This window comes from Danio aesculapii, chromosome 5 (assembly GCF_903798145.1).
Source record: "Danio aesculapii chromosome 5, fDanAes4.1, whole genome shotgun sequence".
Taxonomy (NCBI): domain Eukaryota; kingdom Metazoa; phylum Chordata; class Actinopteri; order Cypriniformes; family Danionidae; genus Danio; species Danio aesculapii.
Genome location: NC_079439.1, coordinates 58,346,613 through 58,352,612, shown reverse-complemented (window position 1 = coordinate 58,352,612; position 6,000 = coordinate 58,346,613). Strand labels below are relative to the sequence as shown.

The 6,000-nt window shown below is 30.8% G+C and overlaps 1 protein-coding gene across 1 annotated transcript in view; it reads left to right on the top strand.

Moving 5' to 3' along the window:
* Window positions 1-1,466: 1,466 nt before the first annotated feature.
* The window catches only part of gtf2ird1 (GTF2I repeat domain containing 1), a 55,733-nt gene continuing 51,199 nt past the window's right edge, over window positions 1,467-6,000 (top strand). The window contains exon 1 of the mRNA XM_056458539.1: window positions 1,467-1,866. The gene's annotated coding sequence lies outside the window, so the exon portion shown is untranslated. The remainder of the gene's footprint in view (window positions 1,867-6,000) is intronic.

The window sequence follows — 6,000 nt, the reverse complement described above, 5'->3', positions numbered from 1 at the left end:
TTTGTGCATGCATTTATGGATTTATTTGTTTACTTATTTATTTGCATATTTATTTATTATTTTATTTATGCAGGAATTTATGGATTTATTTACTCATTTATTTATTTATTTATTTGCATATTTATCTATTATTTATTTGTGCATGAACGTATGGATTTATTTACTCATTTACTTATTTATTTATTTGCATATTTATTTATTATGTTATTTATGCAGGAATTTATGGATTTATTTACTCATTTATTTATTTATTTATTTGCATATTTATCTATTATTTATTTGTGCATGAACGTATGGATTTATTTACTCATTTACTTATTTATTTATCATTTTACTCCATTCAGGAATTTATGGATTTATTTACTTGTTTATTTATATGCATATTTATTTATTATTTTATTTGTGCATAAATTTAAATATTTATTTACTCATTTATTTGCATATTTATTTAATAATTATTTAATTTGTGCATGAATTTATAGATTTATTTACTCATTTATTTATTTGCATATTTATTTATTTATTATTTTATTTGTGCATGAATTTATGGATTTATTTACTCATTTATTTATTTATTTGCATATTTATTTATTTATTATTTTATTTGTGCATGAATTTTTAGATTTATTTACTCATTTATTTATTTGCATATTTATTTATCATTTTACTCATTCAGGAATTTATGGATTTATTTACTTGTTTATGTATATGCATATTTATTTATTATTTTATTTGTGCATAAATTTATATATATATTTACTCATTTATTTATTTGCATATTTATTTATTAATTATTTTATTTGTGCATGAATTCATAGATTTATTTACTCAATTTTTTATTTGCATATTTATTTATTATTTTATTTGTGCATGAATTTATGGATTTATATACTCATTTATTTATTTATTTGCATAATTATTTATTTATTATTTTATTTGTGCATGGATTTTTAGATTTATTTACTCATTTATTTATTTATTTGCATATTTATTTATTTATTATTTTATTTGTGCATACATTTATAGATTTATTTACTCGTTTTTTTACTTGCATATTTAATTATTAATTATTTTAATTGTGCATGAATCTATATATTTATTTACTCATTTATTTCTTTATTTGCATATTTCTTTACTATTTATTTGAGCATGAACGTATGGATTTATTTACTCATTTATTTTTTAATTTGCATATTTATTTATTTATTTATTGTTTTTGCAGGTTTCGTCCTCCACATTAGCCTACCTTCATGATCTTAAACGTATTCGTGTTCATATAATAATTTACATATTTATGTACATCATTTAGATTGCTGAAATGTATCCTTTTACTCCAAGATTCCTCACCGAGAGCAGCGCACAGGTTGTTGTAAGCGAATCTGTTATTCGCACCGGTCCGTGTTCATCTTAAAATAAGGCAAGGATAACAGGGGGCTGTAGCGAGGGGGGCACACACAGAAAATATAGACATGTTACACTCACAATGTCAAAAGAGTTAGTTGGCCACATTTGTCCTGCGACTGTCCGCGTTGCTGTTCCAGCGGTTCTCTAATCCTGTATGTAAATGACAGCCAATAGATGCTGTTGTTGAGTTGGGCTGGGATTAGCGGAGGCGAATGACTTTCAATTTTACTGGATTACAGAACAAAGAAAGGGGAAAGGGGACACACTCCTCTGTTAAAGAAAACAGAGAGAAACCCGGGCAAACTCATCAAATAAATCACACCGAATGCTTTTCGACAGACTACAGAGCCTTCGAGATTATGACATTTAGCAAAGTCGCTGTCGCCTTTCTTTAGATGGGAATTCGGCTCTCACTGTTGGATTAAACGGAGAATAAACCTATTCCGGGATTGACAGCATAAGGTAATTAAACACGGGGAAACGGGGAAGGATTAAACATCATAATGTTTGTGTGTGTACGACAAATCACTTAGGAGTGTCGTTCTTGAGCACGTGACTTTTTATGGATGTTGAAAAAGTGAAATTACAGATTATAATTTAGGGGGGAGGAGGATGGCTAGTGGTGTTAGCACACTGGCTATCATGCTAACGCGAATGTATGACACTCGACGCGATGTTTTATGAGGGTTTAAGAAAGTAACACGCTTTGTTTTGCGATATGTGTGAGATAAGCAATTATTTGACGCGTTTAGGGGTTTTGTCGAACTGTAGCCGCATTTTTCGCGCTTGTTTATTTTGTATAAACGACAACAATTCGAGCGCTAGCAAGTTACCGAAATAGAGCAGTTGCATTGTTAGCTGGGTGATAAATCGATTGTTTGTTTAAATAAACATTAATTGCAATGTGAGTAAAATCGCAGTCTTTGGCGTGGCAACGGACGCGTTTGTCTCCGGGAGAAGGTCATGTTTACAATGTCAAATCCACCTATCAGTGGCTGCTAATCTGCGTCTACTATAGATTATGCGTAACCGAATGCGTCCCAGTTAAATTTGCTGCCGAGTAATAATATCACATGTCTCCAAACTTGCTCGGTTTTCCTCGAAGGACTTCTCCACTGTCAGATTCATTCACGAAGACAATGAGAGTTTATGATTTATGTCACGCTGTCCCATTATGAGTCTATAACTGAAACACGAACTGTCCCAGAATGACTTGCTGTCAGATTGTTCCTCGTTGTCACACATACTCTATATTTATTACAGTAATAACAACTGTCTGTTTTTTGTGGCTTTTTTCACCCACATTTTATATCTGTCACAGTACCAGAACTTTGCTGTGTTTACTACAGTAAAAATCACAGATGTTACTGCCAACTGAATATGTAATACTGTTGTTAAAAAGTATGATTAATATGAAATATCCCAGCAGGCACACAACGTCATAAGATGGTAATATTAGGTTAGATTTAGGTCATGACGTTAGGTGACCAAAATTCAATGTCTAGCCAGCGTCTAAGGACAACGTTATTTTGACGTCCTATAACGACGTTAAATGGCGTTGATATTTGGTTAATTTTAGGTCATGTTGGAAAGTGACTAAATTCCAACATCAAGCCAACATTTTAAACCTACTTCATATTGACTTCAAATACTGACATTTATTTGTCAGGTATGGCAACTAAAATCCAACATCTGATAGACATCATTGTGGTAACGTTCACACAACGTCAAGCTGTAACATCATTAAACGTTGATATTTGGTTGATTTTTAGGTTGTGTTGAAAAGTGACCAAAATCCAACATTGAGCCAACATCTTAAACCAACCTCATATTGACTTCAAATACTGACATTTATTCGTCATGTATGGCAACCAAAATCCAATGTCTGATAGATGTCATATTGATAACATCCACACAACATCAAGGAGTAACATCGTTAGATGTTGATATTTGATTGATTTTAGGTTGGACAATGACGTCAGCCTGAAGTTGGGTTCTGACGTCAACATGATTTTCATTTCCAAACAAAATGCAACATCACCACGACGTTGAGGTACAACGTCAATCTGATGTCATGTTGACATCCTGTGCCTGCTGGGATAGGACTATTTAAAATGCATAAACAACAGCAGTCAACAACAACAAGAAAAAAAGATACAGATGACATTCTCATTTTATTTATAGCCTATTTATTTAAGCTTTATTTTATGGTTAGTTGCATTTTATTATTTACCTAAATAGACCTGTGGATCTCTCGAACTTCTGAATCAGTCAATAACAGAAAGTACCATGTTTTATGGACTTATATACTGTGGTATTTGAATGAACTTGTAAATACAACTGCATATGAGTGTGGTAATAATATGTATATGATTTCATTTAGGCATGGGCCAGTATAAGATTTTGACGGTATGATAACCTTGGATAAAAATATCACGCTTTCACTGAATCACGGTATTGTGATTACTGCTGTAAAATATATTCTTTTTAAATGTCTGAGTAAAAAACTACAACATTTTGAAACTTTGAAAACAATATATTTTATTTTTTGAAAGATTTCAAATATTTTGGAGCTGTAAACATGTCAGGCTAAATAATGCAAATGAATCAATGACTTCTGCTGTCTTCATTAGTTTCAAAAGCACATATTTCTTTACAATTTAAAACAGCATGTTTGAATATCTTTTCTGCTGGAGGTACTGTTGCCCTAAAAAACAAACAAAAAAGTAAATAAAAAAACCTTACACATACCTTAGGAATGGTATCACAGAAAATTTGGGCGGTTTTAAAACCTTGACTTTTCCAAACCGTGGTATACCTTGAACACGGCTATCGTCCCATGCCTAATTTTATTATCTTTTAAAGGTCCGATACCAGTATATTATATCTCATAATATTGAAATGTGAGCATTCAGTGCTGTGTTTTACATAGCTGAACCATTCAGGAAACATTATACAAAGCCTTATTGTTTTCTGTCTGAACTTTACATGAAAATGCAGTTAGTTACATTTAATTACATTTAGTATGGTTAGTCAGTTTCCTTTCTCCAACAAAAATGTAGCTAATATACAGATGACAACTAGTTGATTTGACCTTGCCATAGTTTCTGAACATAGTATCATGGTTTTCTTTTGAAATACCTTGAAGTAGCTTATAAATGCAGTTGCATATGAATAAGGAAACCATTCAGTACGGCGTTGCTTTCAAACCTTGTTTATTCATAGCTCATGATATTGAAGTGAATAAATGACATTCGCATATGTAAATTATCGCATTGCAGAATACATGTTTTCTTCTACTCTTGAAAAGATTACATTGTCAGTTTTATTTTATCATTAATGTTTAGCATTCATTCATTGCAAAGAACCAGTTGAATAGTACAGCTTTATTCTTCACTAACCAAATGTACTATGTTTTATGGATATAGTAACATTCATTAATACTTTAAATTGTATTAATGTTAGATTTATTGTGTTGTTGTATAAATTGTATAACACACAACTATTTTACATATTGGAGAGTCAGTTGCAAATTCACACAGTCTCGTTGGTATGAAAATGTGTATTTTTTTGGAAGTAAAGTAAACATATGAACAGGTTGTATTAACAAAATTCATAAAAATGAGCCACTAATTTGCCAAAAGCGTATAACATCATGATTCACTGCATTTATTTTCACTTTCATATTTCTTTACGTGTCTTTGATCTCTTCTCTGACTGCATTTGATGTTAAAAATGTTGACTTTACAGTTTATTTGTTTAAAACAGTAAATAAGACATTTTAAATAAGGGCTGCACGATATTGAAAAAATCGGACATTGTGATATTTAGATTTTCTATGATATATATTGCGATATGAATACAATGTCACCAGAGGACTTGAATAGCTATATTTGGAAAGAAATCGTTCATTTAGATTGATTGGGGTGATTTTGTAAGGGTGTGAATCATATATAAAAATAATAAGAAAGTACAGCAAGCAAGTGCAGTAGAGCAACAAAAAAGTTAAAGAAAAAGTGCTTTATAGATTTCCGTAGTGTCAGACGGTATTCAGGTACAGAAAGTGAATTATGTAATGTAAAATAACACTGTGTAGTCTTCTTTGTGTTAATTCAATAAAATGAATCCTCATTACACTACAAATGAACTTTTTTTTTTTGTGCCTAAATGCTTTAAACTAGGGCTGAACAATATATCGTTTGAGCAGCGATATCACAATGTGTGTATCCACAATATAGTCACATCTCAAAATTTGATAGTTTATTAAAGATATAAAAAGTTAAACTTATTTTTAAAAAGAATTTATACAATGCTGACCATGTTATTTTACATTTCATTGGACTTGATTACTTTTACACTCATGATGCAGAGTTTCACTCGGTTATGGTTATACTTTGCTATGACCCCACAAACCTGGTGTATTTTCATCTGTTGTGCTGATCAACTATAATCCCAACTCAACATTGCAGATTTTGTGAAATTGTGTTCATGGGATGATAACTGGTTTCATGGTTTACTATGGTTTGTAAAAGTCAAGGTTTTAAAACAGCTAAACATTTCTATCATACCGTTTCTAGGGTATATGTAAGTTTTTTT